This window comes from Apodemus sylvaticus, chromosome 2 (genome assembly GCF_947179515.1).
Source record: "Apodemus sylvaticus chromosome 2, mApoSyl1.1, whole genome shotgun sequence".
NCBI classification, from domain to species: domain Eukaryota; kingdom Metazoa; phylum Chordata; class Mammalia; order Rodentia; family Muridae; genus Apodemus; species Apodemus sylvaticus.
In genome coordinates, this window is record NC_067473.1 from 78,751,696 (window position 1) to 78,771,699 (window position 20,004).

Genomic DNA, 20,004 nt, shown 5'->3' on the forward strand with positions numbered 1-20,004 from the left:
AGATGCCAAGGAGGCTCTGGGTGGTTGCGGTGACATTTTCTGACTGGTTCTTGCTGGGTATAGGTGGTACATAAAAGTCCCCCCCCTGCAGCTTAGTACATGGTCAGCAAGCACTCTGCCCTGAGCTGCAAGTCTCCAGCCCCTTTAACTGGGTTTAAGTTGTGGTTTCTTACCTGTTCAAAACAAAGCACAGTGTCCCAGAAACACAATGGTTGGTTTTATAAGTGATCATCTTTATAAACATATACTGTACAAGTCTCCCAATAGCTAGAAAATTATAATGATATAGATTTATTAATACTAAAATATGTTCCAATGAAAAAATAGTTCCAACTACATCATATAATCAGGACTTCAACTTTTCTACTAAAACCTCATTTGGCCCTAAATTTTTTTTAGACAACTCCAATTATATGTATATGTAATGTAAATATACAAATTTACTAATTTATTAATTATAAGTAATTATAAATTACTAATTTATTAATGAGTCTCAAATTAATTTTATAAAAATTATTTGATATGCATTCAATGTTACCATTTATTAAACATGTTGCAAATTTGCATTCTAATAAGAGGGATGTGGTGTACTTTTAAATAAAAATATTATGTCTTGGCTTAAGATTTGATACTATATCTTTAATGTTCTTCAGAATTTATCAATATTTTGATTTTATAAAGAGCAATGCTAAAAATGCCTCTTCAGTTAAATATGTAGTATAAAGTGGCAGGAGCAGGTTTAGGGTCATTTCAGAATTTGCCAGAAGCTCTGTCCTAACACCAAATGAGAATTTATTTAAAGAATTTGTTTCAGTGAAGCTCAAATCAATATCTCAAACAGCAATTTTTAAAATCAAACGTTCTGAGCCATCTTCCAGTAACTCGCCAAAATGATGAATACAAAGGGAAAGAGGAGAGGTGCCCAGTATATGTTCTCGGGGCCTTTTAGGGAACATGGGGTTGTTCCTTTGGCCACATACACGCGAATCTACAAAAAGGGAGATATTGTAGACATCAAGGGAATAGGCAATCAAAAAGGAATGCCCCATAAGTGTTACCACGGCAAAACCGGAAGAGTCTACAGTCTGAAATCATGGGATGCAACCTATACACACTGCCAGAAATCACCCAACATGCCGCGGGCATCACTGTGAACAAGCAAGTTAAGGACAGAGTCTGACCAAGAGGATCCGTGTGCAGACTGAGCACAGCAAGCACCGGAAGCGCAGAGACAGCTTCCTGAAGCGGGGGAAGGAAAAGGAAGTCAAAGAGAAGGGCACTTGGGTTCAGCTGAAGCGCCAGCCTGCGCCACCCAGAGAAGCCCACTTGTGAGAACTGACGGGAAGGAGCCTGAGGTGCTGGAGCCCACTACATACACATTCATGGCGTAATGAACAAAACAGAAATAAAGGACCCAGATTGAAAAAACAAACAAACGTTCTAAACTACTACAATCAATCTATAGACATCTTACTGTTCTTCTATCCCGAATATTGGTAATAGAAAATACTAACAGTTTCTTTTCCATAACTAAACTATTACGTTTATATGAGCACAACACTTTATATATACAGTAAAAACCCTGCAAGTCATAATGGGAAATAGCCTTACTTCTGAGCCATGGTGTTTTAATCAACGTTGCCTAGCTTCGTACTGTGTGACAACAGGATTAGTGTGCATTTATATGTTGACAGCCTGGTCTCCAGTGAAATCATGGGATGCAACCTATACACACTGCCAGAAACACCCTAGACTCATTATTTGTTTGATTTCGTATTAATTTTCTTCTTTTTTTCCTTTAGAAACCTCTTAGTGTTGCCAAAATTTTTACAACACCTATATTGTTTTACATGGTCCATGAGGCTACACCCCCATACTTTAAGAATCTGTGGTATAAATACATACTTAGGTATATATATATATATGTGTGTGTGTGTGTGTGTGTGTATGTATGTATGTGTATTATAAAATAATATATATAACATATGTAATTGAATGTACAATATATACATATGCATATATATTACAAAAATCTGTTTGGACTAATATATGTAAAAAAGGTAACTGGCTATTTTTGCATACTGGGCAGAATTATCAGGGTTATTTAATATACTCTACAATTTTCTATGTGGTATGACTTGAATTTTAATTTGGAACACCCATTACTTTACATTAAAAAGAAATATGTTGGGACTGGAGACATGGCGCCAAGCTTCAGCGCATGTACTGCTCTTGAAGAGGATCAGGTTCATTCCCAGCATGCACACAAGGCAACTCACAACTGTCTGTAACTCCAATGCTAGAAGTCTGACAACATCTAGCCTCTACAGGCCAAGGCACACACCTTTGGTGCATATAAACACACACATCAATGAAAATAATAAACATGTTTTTTAAAGGAAAAAAATATGGGTTAGAGAGATGACTCAGCAGTTAACAGCACTGGCTTCTGTTACAGAGGTCCTGAGTTCAATTCCCAGCACCCACATGGCAGCTCACAACCATCTATAGCTATAGTCCCATGAGATCTGATGCCTTGTTCTGGTGTGCAGATATAAACATAGACAAGACAGCTGTACACATACAAAAAATAAATAAGTAAACCTTAAAAAGTAAAGAATTATGTTTTTATTGAATATATTTTCTCTGAAACTGATTTCATGCATGTTTCTGAATTGTATTGACTCATTATTTCCTCCAACAATAAAGACCCTGCTATAGTCAAAAAGATCTTGGCCCTTGACTTTTATAGAGGAAGCATATAAATATCCCTTGTAAATGACAAAGACCTGTTGACATGCAGATCATGATGTGCATGAAGCATCAATGGGCTGCATCGTTGTTCTAAAATTTTTCAGAGTAAATAGATTTGGGAAATATTATAGGAATACTTTATTAACTAAAACCCTACAAATTCAGAATTTATAAAGTCTCTGAGATGAGTGAAGATTGTCTGGGTGTTGGTAATTATGATAGATTTATTAAGCATCAAGTAAGCTGAATGTCAGGGTGAGTGTTTTATTTCCTGAGAGCCAAATGGCTGAGCCTCCCAGGGACACATGGCCCTGTTCTTACTTTGTGGAGACCCACTCCATGCACAGCCAGGCATGCCCCACTTGCTTAGTCAACACGTTCTTTGATAATTATTATCGACTGACCAGATAGTTTGGCCTTGGAAGTCACCACACAAAAAGTGTTCTTTTCTTTCTTAAAACTAATGTAACTGAATTCTTCTCAGGCTTTGAGCGACATTTTTTTTTTCTCTCTTTCCCCTGATTAGTCTGCAGGAGTAGCATGTTCTAAAATGTCAGCTTAATTAGCAAAGTCTAAACAGACATGGGAAATGTTAGGTGAATTGTGATCAAAGACGTCTCTCCCAGCAAGACTGGGGTTCCTTACATGCTTCGCTTTTTGAGTCTATGATCTGGACTCATTGATGGTTTCTTTTCGAGGCAATCAATTCCAGTCATTCCAGCATGAAATGGTATCCACCCATGCACGACGTCTCTAGTCTAACATTCTTCTCGGAGCAAAATCTTAGCAAGCATTATTTTTTGCCAACACTGAGTTACTTTCCATTTTCAGAGGTGTTAGTGTTGCAAAGAGTGAGGCTTGGGGAGCTCCAGAGGGTCAGATGCCCTTCACAGGTTCCTCGTCAGCCAATGGTGGTGAGTTTCAACAACTGAGAAACGTGTGGCTACACGTTTCTCTTTGAACTTTTTCAGTTTTCCATAGGTGAAGGGGTATCGAAGAGTAAGTCATGTGTTACACACTTGACGCCCTTCACAAACCATATCTAAAGATCAGGGAAGCAACTAAACAGTCTCTTACAGCTGCCATCAGTCAGAATGAGGAGGCTATTCCCATACATAATCTTCATCTTGGAGATCTCTGTGAATACGGTGGTAGAGGAGAGCATACAACATTCCAGAGCAAATGTGTCATCAATTTTCTAATATGGCATCAGGCACATACACAGAGCAATGGCGGCATGGTGACACTTTCGTGCATGTATAGAGTAGACTTTGTGACCTCCTCCCACTTGCTGCTGTTTGGATTCCTGTCCCCGGGCACACAGATCCACAGGAAGCAGTAGTCGATAGGACTGAACTGAAGCAAAGCAACAAGAGGATTGCACTCAAACATAAATCAGTCTTAGGGATAGATTAAAATCGTGTATTAGAAAAATCCAAACTCGGACCTCAGTGTCCAAGCATGAGGCTTCTCCCTGGGGCCTATGAAATGAGAACTCCATCAGCAGTGAGGCACAGAGCCCTGTGGGTCACTTGTGGTAGACACTGAGGCAGCTACCACCATCACTCCAGATGGAATGGCACCATTGAGCCTCGGTGCCCTTCTGAGTATCTAGTTCATAAAGGTGTAAAGGAGAGACCGATTCCCTGAAGGCTGCATCTTACTCTCACGTTTGCTGTTAACTAATGCCTTCCAGACTGGTAGCAAAATGTCGGAGGACGATTAATGTGAAATTTTCTGAGAATTGGAAAATCGTCCATTTCGCCTTCCTTATGTTTCCTTCCACTTTTTATTTATTATATTTTGATAAAATATAGTATTACTTGTAGTCTTCCCAAAATATTTCATTAGAGCAAATAAACCTATTAACTTTTTTTCTATCAGATTCTTGGTTTGAGTCAGGAGAAAGGATAAGGAAGAGAAGAAGCTTGCTTCTGTCAGGCTCTCGTGGTGCATGCTGGGTCCTCCGTGCTCTCGTGGAGCATGCTGGGTCCTCCGTGCTCTCGTAGAACATGCTGGGTCCTCCGTGCTCTCGTGGAGCATGCTGGGTCCTCCGTGCTCTCGTAGAACATGCTGGGTCCTCCATGCTCTCGTGAAGCATGCTGGGTCCTCCATGCTCTCTGGAGCATTCTGGGTCCTCCGTGTGGGAGAGCTTTCCTAGACTCTACTTTTCCACACCTAATAACTCACCCTTCCAGGCCCCATGCATGTGTTTATCAAGGTTGGGACCTCCCCCGCCCCAATTATGTAAAATTCTTCACTGCCTTTGCTTCCTCTGAAACAGACTGGCTCTTTCATTAAGAATATTTATGGGAAATAATGTATTTGTGGAGTTGAAGGCATTACTCCTTTGCACAGTCAGTTGTCTGAATGCAAATGCACAGTTAAAGGGTTTATCAACAACACTCACTAATGGAAAGTACTAATCAAAACTTTTCTACAGCAGTAAATTTTTATATTTTAACCACTGGATTCCAATTAAATGTATTTAATATAGCAAGCTTTGATTAAGCAAATTCAAAAAGAGATTATGTATACACCCCTGTGGAAAACAAGGCAGGCTAGGTATGCAGACACTTGTATATTCTTAATAGAAGTCTTTACCTGAAGATAAAACCCAATAAATTGTGGCCCATAACGTGCCTTGGACTGTGTTGATTTACCTGTATTACAGAGTCAGCAGAAATCAGCCTTACCAGGTACACACCACACTTATACATTCTGTGCATATAAAATGCATATAAAAGATCCTTTTTTCTTTTTATAAAGAATTACTGAATTTCATTAGGGCAAGTTTTTCTCTAAAAAAAAAAAGTTTCTTTGTGGACTGTGGAACACACTGATTGCAAATAAATGACAGCCTGTGCCCAAGCCGTAAAGGGAGGAAAACCCTTAGTGTGGAAAAAAAACACCATAAATACAAGATTTGTCCATATCCTACCATACAGTTAGCAAGATCTTTAAAAGCTTCTCCCTGCTTTCACTGGTTTATAAATATTTTTCTAAATGACTCAAAAAAGATATTATGTTCTATTTAATTGAGTCTGCTAGGAGAGGTCTGGGAATAGACGAATGAAAATCATTTGGGATTTTCTTTTTTTCTTTAAAAATGTCATTTTCTTCATCTGAGAATTTAAACATAACATCTCTGCACATTTCCAATAAAAATTTCACAAACTTTTCATACGTGGGATCCCCGCTCCATGTTTAAGTTTGAGGATTAGTTGTAGCCTTAGAAAAATATTTAATTCTCTTTATTCTGTGACAAGGCGTAATGAATCCAGGCTGGGTGTCTTAAGGAAACTTAAGAGACCTCTTGACAGCGAGACGTCTCCCAGACACCCGTTCCTGTCATGGTTTTCCAAACCCACACATGAGCTGGATCCACATCTAAGAAGAGGAGAAAGACGGGGCTTCCTTCCCTAACCTCTGCTGTGTTTAAGTGCAAATTGCTCGGTCTCTCTAAGTGTCTAAATGTCCCTATTGGGCACAATTAAGACTTCTCAGCGTGCATATAATAAACGCAGAAAGGCTCATTACTTCTGCCTCTTGTATCTCCTCGTGTTCACTGCCCACATTGGGGGATGTAAAAAGCCCTGCCAGCCTTTTCCTGTCTTTGCTTTACAATAATGTCACTATGTGATAATCTTGAGAGAAGTCCTTTACTTTACTGCCTTTAAAGGTGTTCCCTCACACATCGCATGTTTAAAAAGAAGTGAGAGGCAGGTGATATTATGAATCCCTTTAAATCCCAACATTCAGAGGGAACAAATAAAAAAGATTTATTTCTTGTCTTGGGGTCCTAATTTTATAGATGGAAGATGCTGCTATGTTTTGTGGGGGAGACCGGCAGATCTTTTCAGAATTTGGAAAGGGAAGCCTGGACCAACAGGACTGTTTCCCAGGTGACTGTTGAAGCTAATTCTGCCTTCCATTCCGGTTTCAATATAATTTTCCAAACCCAGGGGCAGTGGAAGAAGTGACCCAAGCTCTGAGAAGGTTGGTGAGTGTCTCAGGGAGTGTCCAGATATTCTCTCGGGCAACCTGCCTTGGGGCCTTCATCTCTCAGCCACCAGCCTCTCCAGGGCAGAGGAAAGTGTGTGAACCAGCCATTTGCTGACCGTAGTCACCGAAGCGGTTAGGTTAAAATGACAGCCGGTGTAAGGGTCCAAGGTTAAGGAAATCACCGTGCCAGGTTCCCTGCCTGAGGGGTCCCTAAGTGGGTCACCTGCTGGGCACCTCCTAAAGTCGTTTCCTCAACTCGGGCGCCCTCTGGCGACTCCATGGGAAACTTCACCCCTTGTAAGGTGAAAGCAGGAGCAGAGGGGGCGCTGCACCGCGGCTTTGACCCTGAAGGAAGCACTAACTGGGCTCTGTTCTTATCTGAGTTTCAATATTGCAAAGCCTCAGGCCACAATCTACCCCAACAGTCTCCTTAGACAGATGATACTGCACCTCCAACTCCAAACCGAACCTAGCAGTTTCCTGTCTTCCAGCATTGCCCCCCACACACACACCTCCAACACACACACACACACACCTCCAACACACACACACACACACACACACACACACACACAGCCCACCACACGTTCTACCTATTCTTTTATTTGTATCAACCCCTGGCATATCTTTTGCTGTATTGATGGAACAAGCTAGTCTCCTTGGCCCACTAAAGAGGTTGCTTGTGGAGCCATTTGCGGATGCTTTTGAAGTCACTATCATCTGGTTTTAAGTAAGAGGGATTATATTGGATCGTGTGAGTGGGTCTTAATCAATCTGAAGCCTTTCAAAGCCGGTTTGAGACTTCCAGAGTGGACAGAGACAAGATCGCCACATGTGTGGGCACTAGCTCCAACGCCCCTTACACACTCCCCTCCTTCCTGATACTCACAGTGAAGTTCCGACCTGCTCATCCAGTTTAGGCCCAGGGCAAGTCCATTTCCCCTAGCATGCCTCTTCCTATAGCTATGGCTGAATGTTACCTGACAAAACTCACTCCTCAGAAGTGAGGAAAAGCATTAAAGGAATCCAGAGTACCAGCAGACTTGACTTATTTCCTCCAAGAGTTAATAAGGACTTTTTGATTGTTGATGGTGGGTACAAGGCACTGTGTATTCTGGGGATGTGACCAAGGGCTGAAAGACTGGATTAGTCACTTATCTGGACTTCAGTAATCCCAGCTGAGTAGAGACAAGGAATTGGGCACTGAGCAGATGACGGCTGGAACAGATTCGCCCGTGTGAACACACAGAACTCTTGAGGGCAACAGGGTAGGTTTCGAACCTGGGCCAGAAGCCACTTTAATTGATGGTTTGCTGTGTTTACTAGTGGCACCCTTGGAGCGATGCAAGGATTCAGTAAGAGGAGGTACCAGTGAGAGGCAGCAGACAGCAATCTGCCCTGAGGGCCTTCTGTCTATCACTGGAGGTAGCTGTTTGTTTATCCTACGGTCAGACTTCCTGAGTCAGCTGCCCCCACAGTGCATTTTCTTTACACTTACTGTTCCTATATATGGAAAAAGGGCTGACACTTGCGGATAATAGATCAGAGCTGTAGGATGTTGGCAACAGCAAAGCAAGCCAGAATGGGGGGAAAGGAGCCTCCCTTGTGAGCAGCAAGACCACTGGTTCTAGGCCAACCTGGGAGTCAGTCAAGTGTAAGACCTCATCCCATCTCTAGCATAGCCTCCTCATGTCCGTGACTTACTGCACCAAGAGCAAGGACAGCAATAAAAGAACATTTCAATCTGACACACACGAGGCACAGTCCCTGCCTTGCCACAAGTCCTCTCTGTAGCCAGTCCCTGAATCTGTTTTGCTGTCACCATGGATAGCAGACGAATTGTTGTTCCTAATGCTCACTTCCACGGGAATCCAGTTGAGCTCTCCATGGATATCTTACTTGACCTCTGCATCTTCCTTTGGGCTCAGTCACAACTCTTCCTGGTTTCTCCTCAGACCATTGGAAATGACTTTCTCTATTGCAGTGTCCATGATTTTGAAGGCGGCTTCTCAGTTGGCCATCCTCCTGTCCCAAGATGTAATGCTCCTTGAGAGATGAGCAGTCTCTGATAACCCCTGTTCCCTCATGGCTTGTGAGGACCTCTTTCCTGAACCAGCCATTTTCTCGAGTAGACATTTGTGCAGACAGGAAACAGTGCCAACATGAAAAATCACCAAAAAGAACTCAGCATCCTCTTTCCCTCGCTGCCACCCGTTGCCTACCCAGAATGCTATTGCTGAACTTATGGTACCAGATACTGGTCTTCCCTGGGACCATTTCCAGGAACCATTCTCCACAGAACCTGTGCCAAGAATAGCAGAGGCTTCGGGCTGGCCCTGCCCACCTCTGAATGTGGCTGGCCTCCGAGGTTTAAGGGTTGGCTGTAGAGTATCGCCACTCGGCCACTCCTCCTCCTGGACTCCTCTTCTGCCTTAAAAGTATCAGTGGCAGAATTTCCTTCTTTGGCAGTCAGGCTGGTATTCCAGTGTCATTTCCAACAGTGCAGATGAACCAGGAAGGCATACGAAGCAAAATGTTCAGAGGACACGAGAGACAAAAACTGCATGCCATCAAAAATGTTGAACTTATGGAAATTGGGAGTTGAGTGGTTGCTCCAGGTGCTAGGGATTAGAGAGGGCACAGCACCTTCCTTAGTTAATAGTTAATAATAGTTAATAACAATATGGACAAGTTCAAATGTATTGAATGGTAGGCTTTTGAATGTTCTCAGCACACAGAGAGAATAGCTATGTGAGATTATAGGTATGTTGATTAACCTAATTGAATGTTTCCAGGATGTGTAGACGTATGAGCACATGGCTTTATACCTCATAAGTATATATAATTGTAATTTGTCAATTAAAGATAAGTTAAAACATTTTTATGTGTCAGTGACTTCTGGAGAACTTTCCTTGACCCATTGCCAGCCTGTCTTCCCATGCCTTCTGTGGGTTTGCTGACACAAATTATCCCCACCACAATACCGCACTGTAGCACATTCTTTATTAATAAGATATTTCAATATGGAGATAAAGTGTAGAGCAGAGACTGAAGGAAAGGCCATCCAGAGATTGTCCTACCTGGGGATTCATCCCACATACAGTTACCAAACCCCAACACTGTTGTAGATGCCAAGAAATGCTTGGTGAAAGGAGCCTGATAGGTTGTCTCCTGAGAGGCTCTGCCAGAGCTTTACAAATACAGAGGCAGATGCTCACAGCCAACCACTGGACTGAGCACAGGGTCCCCAATGGATTAGTTAGAGAAAGGACAGAAGGAGCTGAAGGGGTTTGCAACCTCATAGGAAGAACAACAATATCAACCAACCAGAACCCCCAGAGCTCCCTAGGACTATGCCACCAACCAAGGAGTACACATGGCTCCAGCTCCATATATAGCAGAGAATGGCCTTGTCAGGCATCAATGGGAGGAGAAGGCCTTGGTCCTATGAAGGCTTGATAGATGCACCAGTGTAAGAGAATTGAGAGCAGGGAGGTGGGACTGAGTGGGTGGAGGAACACTCTCATAGAAGCAGGCAAGGGAGAATGGGATGGGAGGTTGCGAGAGGGAGGGGGATGGGAAAGGGGATAACATTTGAAATGTAAATAAAGAAAATATCCAATAAAATGAACAAAATATATAATATATTTCAAACAGAAAAGCAATAGAAGAAATGCACATACCACCCAAATGGAGGATATCTTTGATGCATTGATTTCAGTGTGTCTTACGAAGGGTAACTAGCTAGAAGAACTGCCTGCCTTGGTGGTCCAGCTCTCGTTGAAGGCAATGCTGTGTGTATGCATATTGGGTTCTCTCCGGCAACCCTTATATTGACCATCTCCTTAGCAAAATGTTCTTTCTCTCTCTTTCTCTCTCTCTCTCTTTCTCTCTCTCTCTCTCTCTCTCTCTCTCTCTCTCTCTCTCTCTCCACACACACACACACACACACACACACAGAGAGAGAGAGAGAGAGAGAGAGAGAGAGAGAGAGAGAGAGAGAGAGAGAGAGAAACACTTAAAATTTCTCATCAGAAAAAAATTACACTGAGAAACAGGAAGCCTGATCAAGGTGGCCAATTGACTATATCTTGATTCTTAAGAAACTTCTATGGCTGAGTCTTCTCAGTGATGGCAAAACCCCTGAAAGAAGCAGTTAACTCACACAGAAAGCAGCACTGTGAAGCTGGGTCACCAACAGTCATGGAGTAAGAAAGCAGGAAAGAAAAGATGACCTCTCTTCCCTGAAAGAACTGTGGCATCTATAGACCTGTCTAAAGCAGCCAAACCAGAAAGCTGTGACTGGTTTTAACCTACTGGGAATACAATGACCCTGAGCAGCAATGCCAGTGGATGGCGGGCAAAGACAGCCATGCACCTCTCAGAAAGGCATGATACACAACAGTCACTTCATAGTCCGTGTTCACCAAGGAATACAGAAGAGAAAGAAACTTGGAGAGTTTTGAGCCAAAGATCCTGGGGAAACCTGAACCAAGTTGTAAATAACCCCTCTGACTCTTCTCTAAAAGGCATGTGGGGCTGTCCTCTATCTGTGCCACTAATGCATGCATGCTAGAAGACAATGTATGGACCATAACAGACCTCGTTCTATTTTGATGGAGATGATGAGTCCAGCACAAGGATCCCAGACACTGGGCTTTCGGAGGGAAGAAGTGACTGAGTGTAAGTCACCTACTTCATTATACGTATGCCTCCTGTGTCCAAGCTGTCTTTGCTAACTAACACAACACAGCCTAGAGTCACCTGTGATTGGATTGTCAGCTTCTTAGTCCAGGAGGGAAGTTCCTAGATCACACTCCTGTGAAGGATTTTACTGTGAGAAGGACCCAACCCCTGCAGGTGTAAAGCAGTGCTCCTGACTCTGGAGAGAAGCTGTGCCTTAGAGCCCAACCAACAGATAGGAACTGCAGCAGTGTGGAGAGGTTGGAATGTTACAGATCCAGATCCTTCTCTTGGGCTAGTTCTAGCTTCCAGAACAGCCATCCCTTGCCCGCCCCTGTGTTGGAACTAACATCTTGTGAAAAATAGATTAAAAAAGAAATCTTTTGGAATCTATTAACGTAGCAGACTCCTAGCTTCCATTGACCCAGAAGCTAAGACTATCATCAGGTGGCATCAGGTGGGCCTACAGAAAAGCTTATCCCATCCTTTCTGACGTACATGCCAATTTATTATAAATTTATCTTGATTTATGCCTTTCTTTGTTCAGGAAAACACAACTCCATGAAACCAATCATACAGGAGCATGGAGTTGGGGGTAATCTAAATGTGTGTTCCCAGGTCATGGTCGCTCAAAATGGCTCTACAATAAAGCACCTCTTACTTCCTTTAAGGTGAGGGCTGTGGTATTTTGCACCAACAATGGGTAGCACCGTGTCCTGGGCAGAGGGTCATGAACTAGATAAGAAAGCTAGATCCATGGTTTGGCAAGCCAGCCAGCCAATCACCTTCTGCATGGCTTCTGCTTTGAGCTTCTTCCATGATTTTCCATGGAAGTGGGACTTGGAATGATCAAACAAATAAACCCTTTTCTCATAAGTTGCTCTTACTCGGGGTGTTTTATCACAGGAACTGACAGGAAGCTAGAATAGTATGTTTGTGTTTTCAGATAAGGTCTTGCTACAGAGCTTGCCACAGCTTCGGGCTGGCCTGAAGTTGCTATGTAACTCAAACTAGCTTCAACCCAAGTTTCTCCTGCCACGGTCTTCCAACTGCTGTGATTATAGCCGTGTCCCACCATGCCTGGCCTCTTCAGAACTTGGCATTAAACCCTTGGTTAGATGTTGATTGTATTGTCAATGTTCAAGGGTAGACTTTGGCAAAGACTTTGCCCATTCCTCAAATACGTACTTCTTCTGTCATATTAAAAAGCCACATTTACAACCAGGGCCCTATTGATGACCTCTAAACGATGAGTGTGATCAGAAATGGTATTCACCACTTCTAGACCACAGCACTTAAAAGTGGACATGGAGTGGGTGAATTATCAGTTCTCTTCTTCCCTGCTGTGAAAGTAGAAACCAGATGTTGGATAGTGTGAAAGCAGTGTAGATGGTGAGGTGTCACATGAAGAAGAAATACCTGAGGGACTATGTGTAAAAATTGTTTCATTAAGTCACTGAGGTCTTGATAGTATTGGTTGCTGTGATCCAGCTTATCCAGCATAATCACTTTAATTTCTAGTGTGTCGTTCAGTTATCAACCCGACCAGGAGTCTCATTAAGCTGTGGCTCGTCGCTCTCTTCACTTCACTAGAGACATAGATCCACTCAGGGGCCAGCCCTGGAGTGTCACTGGATCCAGGAGTGATGGCTCAGGCCTAGAATCTCCTTGGGCAGTACCACATGAGGATTAGCAGTTCAAAGTTGGACTGAGTTACATTGTACAATAATGACTGTGTCTCCAGAAAACAAACAGAAGAAACGGAGGGGTTGTCTAAACAGCCAACAGGATTGCCTTTTGTTGGCCAGCCTGCTTGTATTCACTCACTCACAATATTTATTGAGCTTTGAGCACAAAGAAAACACAGACTTGCTGGCACTAGAGATATAGGGCTCATTGGTCATATGGAGATGATGCTCTACTGGAATAACCACAGAGCCATGTGAACAAATAAGATAAGTTCAGAGAGTGGTTAAGTGCTGCTAAGAAAATCCCCAGGGCAACATGTGAGGGAGAGTAGGCAATCAGGAAGGTCTCCAGCAGGGAGAGATACACAAGCCCTAATAACAGGAACCAGCCTTGGCAAGACCTGGGACAGAGCCAGGCAGGAGGAACAGCGGCTGAAAGCAAGGAAGCAGCTGAGTTCTTAGATGGAAAGTTTGCTTTTTCTGCTGGAGAGAATGCAGACTATCCACAGGGAAGGGAAACAGAGCCCCAGGTAAATCTTTCAGAGCCTAGAAGCCACAGATGAGTGGATTGGATTACAAGAACAGAGGTGGCCATTCCAAGTTCTCAGTGAGACAAGGCATAAGGTTTGATTGACGATGAATGAACTGGAAATGATGGTAACCAGCAGCCTGGGTGAGAAAGGAGGGAGTGACAGGCACACACTCTGATGTTAGAAGGGAGGACCAGGGAGGGGAATCAGGCCAACTTACAGTCAGAATGACTGAGCAGCTGCTGTGCGCTTTGCTAAGGTGGCGATATCAATTCCTGGTTGGATTTTTATCAACTTGACACAAACTTAGACATACCTGGGAAGAGGGAATCTCCATTAAGGAACTGTCTCCATCAAATCAACCCATGGGTGTGTCTGTGGAATGTCTTCTTGATTGATAGTCGATGTGGGAGGGCTCAGCACCGGGTGAGGAGTACCACCCCCAGGTAGGCGATCCTTGGTGGTAAAGGGAAGGTGGTCCAGCCTCTGAGCAGCACTGTCATGTGGCCGCTCCACCAGTTCCTGCCTCCAGGTTCCTGCTTTGAGTCCCAGCCCTGACTTTCCATCATTGAAGAACTGTGGCCCTGGATATGTAAGCTAAATACACCCTTTCTTTCCCAACTTGCTTTTGGTTGTGGTGTTTATCACAGCAACAGGAAGCACACTAAAACAAACCAGAATCTAAGTTTGACAATTTACATATATATTAAAACAATGAAAATAGGAGGGTTCCAAGGCTCAAAACTTAAAATATTTAAAAGCTTTCAAAGGTATCAACATAAAGGAATCTAACTGTCCTAACCTAATCATGGTATACGTTAAGCATACATGTATCTTCGATCATTGCACTTTACCGTGTGTGTGCGTGCGTGTGTGTGTGTGTGTGTGTGTGTGTGTGTGTGTGTGTGTGTGTGTGTATGTGTGCACTTACTATTTTTTAACTCACAACTCAAAAGTAGAAGCAGAAATCCGAAGAGAGACTGCAGAGGAGAGACAGGTGGAGTTGCAGGGCAAGGGGGCAAGGTTATATCCAGAGTTGTAAATCTGAGTCTCACCCGTTTGCAGATGCTATTTAAAGCCACGGCCCTGAATGAGCTCACTCGGGGAGACGGTGTAAATACAGACAAGGTCCCAGGACTTTGGATCCAACATCGATCTGGAGGTCATCAAGAGGATGAGCCATTCTTCCAGAATATGAGACCTTTCCCACTCCAAAAGGCTGCCTGTGTTTAAAATGTTATCCAAGGACATAAAGATTTCCCACGCGTGTCCCGTGAGTCTTAAGTCACACATCACCGTGGACAAGGACCTTCAGGCAATGGGAAGTGCATGTTGCTGGGGGTCAGGGGACCCTGGAAGCTTTCAGACACTCTGTCTGCCACTCACTGGTGCTGTAAGGAGCCTTAAGTCACAGTCAGGCTGGATCCCATTTTCTCCTCTGTAACTTGGAAGTTACAATGCCATCATTGGGGATACCGTCAAAACTAACTAGGGCACAGGTGGGAATGCCCTGCACAGCTATGTTCTTTAGGAGTCACTCAACACGAGCCACTCAAGCGTAAACCCAACTGAACATCAGGGTTCTAAGACCAAAGAGACTCCATGACTAAAGGTGATGTGAAAAATGGCATGGCGGAAGCTGATGGGATCCAAATAAAGCCTGCAGGTAAGCTCACCGTATCATGTCAAGGTTAATTGCTCCCTTGATTCATTTGGACAAATGTAATGGTCTTCAAAAAGTTCCCATGAGAGGGAGTCAGACAAAGGAAGGGTGGGAACTCTGAATTTGCACAGCAGCATAAAGTGAAAGAAAAATCTGTTTCTCGGTCACATGTGCTGCATTTAAAGTGCCTGGTGCCAGTCACCAGTTGCGTGAGAACTGCTCATTTGGATATCTTCCATCATGTTTCGGCATTCCATTGGACAGCACTGCCTACAGGATTAAGTACACATGGTAACAAGGTGCAATGCTGAGCACAGACAGTACCATGGCGGACTCAGCGGCTTCGGTGTAAGAATCCAGGTAAAGTACAGATAAAAGCATCAGTCTGCTCTCCCGGACTGGCACCACCTCTCTTTGGGTGTTCTTCTGCCCATCAACATGGGACATGGCTACGCCAGATGACAGATCTCCAAAATACCATTTCTCAGTTCCCGACCACAGCTGGATCTACCCTGTGCCAACACACTAGGTCCCAAGATGGAAGTGCATATGGTACCCAAAGACAGTCTGCTAGTCAGTTCGCCAGCACATGGGGTTTTAAGGGTTTGATAGTGGAGGGAAACCAGTGGGAAATTGTCTTTTGAACATGTGGAGCATTTGGCTTTATGCTAAGTGCTTATTCATGACACCCAGTTTTCAAAAGGGAAGTAACTCAGTTCAGACGACACAGGGATTTGGAAAGCACAGCTGATTGTCGAGTTCCTCTCTTCATGGCCAAGTAGGCAGTCAGTAACAATAAATAGCATTTTTCTTGCCGGATCTCGGAGACAAAGATTGAACATTAACTCCTTTATGTCTGCCAAGTTTGTTGATATTAATACACGCTCTTTTTCTTTCTGCTACTGATAGGGAAGAAACTGAAGACAACTCCATTGCAGAGATGAAGAAGTTGCCTATATAAAAAGATCCTTTACTTCCTGATTAACCTGAAATAGTGTTCAGAATTGCTTAGTCTTTCTTTACATTGATAGCTATTAAGTATATCTGAAATTTGTTTCTATTTTCTTTCTTTCTTCCTTTCTTTCTGCCTTTGTCTTTCTTTCCTTCTTTCTTTCTTTCTCTCTGTCTTTTTCCTTCTGTCTGTTTGTCTGTCTGCCTGTCATCCTTTCTTTCTTTCTGTCTTTGTCTTTCTTTTTTCTTTCTTTCTTTCTTTTCTTTCTTTCTTTCTTTGTCTTTGTCTGTCTGTCATTCTTTCTGTCTTTGTCTTTCTCTCTGTCTTTGTCTGTCTTTCTTTCTTTCTCTCCTTCTTTCATTTTTGACTTGGTCTCATTTTGTCTCCCAGGTAGCCTTGTAGCTCTGTGGTCTTCTAACTCCAGCCTTCTCAGGGCTGGGATTGGAGTTGTGCCTCACCCAGCCTACACGTATATTTGAAGTTCTGATCACTGACTACTTAATTATTTTATTTTGTCTATATAAATACTCATCAGTTAGGGTTTTTGTTTAAATTTGAAGTCATCTTTAAAACCCAAATTTTTAAAAGCTTTTTGAAAAAGAATTCATTTGTGTATATTTTATGAGCATTTGGTATTCTGTGTGACAATATTAGATCCAATGGAGCTACAGTTACAGACAATGGTGAGCTGCCATGTGGATGTGGGGCACTAAACCGAGGACCTCTGGAAGAGCATCTGGTGCTCTTAACCACTGAACCATCTCTCCAGGCCAATAATTTTTAATAGTCATAATCATATACACATAGTACTCAAAATTTTCTTTTGTGGTCTAATATATTGCTATATAAAAAGCCCCTTATATAACCATCAGACATAGTCAGTGACAGTAGTTTGCTAAATTATCTGTATCTGAGCAGATATGATATTTTTTATATCACAAATTAAAAGTCTTTAAATTTAAAAGATAGAAAGACTTCCTGGAGAATTTGAGGCAAAGTGATTGCTGTGCTATAGATCTTTGGGTGACTCCCCTGAGGTCCCACCAGAAGAAAGTAGGGTGCAGACAGCCAAGGACAGTCAGCCCAGACCATCCAGATTATGACTTGTGTGCTTGTACTCCTAACGTTTGATAGTAAAATAACCCTCTGTCTTAGAACCCAAATGTCCCCAAAGGGCTCCTGTACCTAAAGGCCAGGCTTCCGGGCTTTAGGTGGGACCTAAGGAGGTGGGACTCATGGGAAAGAAATTAAATGACAAGGATCTGGCCTTGACAGGGATGTTGAGACCCGAGGCTGCTTCTCTCTTGTGTTCAGATGAGTATACCTTCTCTGCCACACACTGCCACTACTGTGACATACTGTGCCGCCACAGACCCAAACGGTGACCAGTGAAACTGTCAGTCTTTCGAACTTTCACTCTCTTTTTATTGATTGTCTTAGGTGCCTTGTCACAGCAAAGGAACACTGACTGGCACAAGTAGTCTGAACCTAAATGTAAAAGGGCAGAATTATTTTTGTTTGAGTTACAACAATATCTTGGTATCTATGATTATCAGGATCAGCACAGTTGGTGACTCCCATCCATCACTGCCTTGAGTTAAACAGCAAACAATAATCCCACTAAAGGGCTTAGTCCCCCAATACTATATTTTTCAATAAATTGAATTCAATACAGGAATAAAGGAATAAATGCCAGGATAGAGACATAACTGAGGTTAATACTGTTGGTAAGTCTCATAACTGAAACTATGGTTCAAATTATCAACAACTAGGTTGTACAAGACAGTGTTAAAAGAGACACTTTCTGCTAGCAACTTAAAAATATACACACACATATCATTGGACACACACATACAACATCCTTCGTGGCAGAACAAGAAGGTATTGTGGTCCTCGCTGGGCCCTTGCATTCTAGGTATGTCTGGATCCTGAATTCCCATCTGGAAGTTAGTAACCAGTGCTTAGGAACTGGATCTTATACCAACTATTAGAGTTTTAAAAGATTTCTCTCTGTCCTTCCCAAGGTTAAAAGAAGACACAAACATTTCTCTTTGTTGCAGTATTTAAATTCATTCAAACTGCCCATCAGACAATAGTAAAGACCCGTGGCCTATCACTTTCCCCTTCCCCCCCCCCCATGGCTACCATCTTTTCTACCCCCAACCCCTTAGAAATGATTAGTTGCATTTGTTAAACACCCAACGACCATGGAATCGCCTGTTATTTTATGTGTCTTGAGATTAACTGTGTCTTTTTAAGACAAATGCAAACATTCATTGCATTCCAGAGAGAGAAAAAACTGCCAGGGAGATTCCAAGACTCAGTGAGGATTACTATGGACGTAGGAGGAGGGAAGCCCTCTCACACTCTCTCCTACTGAAGTGTCATTCAGAGAAGACCCTAGGAGCTATCAAGGGTTGTGAATGGCCTCTCTAGGAGACTTGGGATTGCTGGTGACAGAGTCAGGTTCAGGGCTCTAACAGTGTAAATGTCCTATCTAGGATGGGACTTAAATATACTTTAAGAGGAGGGAGACATCCTTTTCTCCCGCACCCATTTAAAGCATGGGTTCCAGTTTGGGAACTTAAAACCTACTTGGTGTTTTAGATACCATAGTTCCTGAAGGGTCAGATCTTCTACCAGATGACACCAAAGACTGCCTAGCCCAAGTCCATCCCAGGATCCCAATAAGTACAAGGTGGATCACAAGATAGGTATCCAGAACACAAGGAGCCTGAATCCGGCTCAGTTCATCATGGCTGGCAGAGACATGGCTGTATGATTGACTGCCAGCCGTGCCCTATCACAACCAAGAGAGGTGGGGGCACGACTGGCAGTCAATCATAAAGGTCAGAATAAGAAGTTTCCAGAAAAAGGTAGGTAGCAGACGGCCCAAGCTTCAGATGAAGCAGGCGGGCATACATATGTGATGTGCACATGTGTGTTAACAAACCAAGCTCTGGGTTTGGTGGTTTAGTCGATGTACTGGCCAAGCCTTGGCCATAATAAATGAAATCACCGTTTTTCTGATAGAAACACAAGAGCACTTGGCACCTCCCATGTAGGGGATGGCATCACTCCATGAATTGGTTAGAAAATTCTTTTTAAATATTATTTTAGTATCTTAGCCATTTAATGCTCATTTAAACCCATCCAAGGTTTCTGCTAGCACCGGTGGAACACAGCTGAATAAACCTGAGAGGGAGAGAGGAAGCAAGGTGGGAAGGAGGCAGAAGGAGGCAGTAGACAAAGGAAAGGGTTGTGAAGCCCAGGAGGACCCACAGCCCCTCCATGGCACTCACGGGTGGGTATCTGACATTTTGTTTCACCAAGAACAAAGCAAGGTGAGCTGAGTGTACGACTGTGAATGAGTGGAGAGAAGGGAAACAGAAGAATACACACTGTCTTCATCTGGAGTTTGTGTGTGTGTCTGTCTGTCTGTCTGTCTGTCCGGCTCCCGCTCCGTCACCCTATCCCTGTCCCTGTCCCTGTCCCTGTCCCTGTCCCTCTCCCTCTCCCTCTCCCTCTCCCTCTCCTACTGAAGTCCTTCACCAAAACTGAAGATAGAGTTTGAAAGCCAGAATTAGTAGAGCCTGAGATTCCTGGGAAGTTAATTTTAATGTTCTTGACCAGCACTGCCTTTTATCTGACACCCTGGAACACTGCCCCACGATTTTGCTATTTCTCCCCCACCAAACACACACACACACACACACACACACACACACA

General features: G+C 43.2%; 1 pseudogene; it reads left to right on the forward strand.

The window, feature by feature from the left end:
* The first annotated feature begins 572 nt into the window (after positions 1 to 572).
* On the forward strand, positions 573 to 1,925 carry LOC127677456 (60S ribosomal protein L21-like; annotated as a pseudogene).
* The last annotated feature ends 18,079 nt before the right edge of the window (positions 1,926 to 20,004 follow it).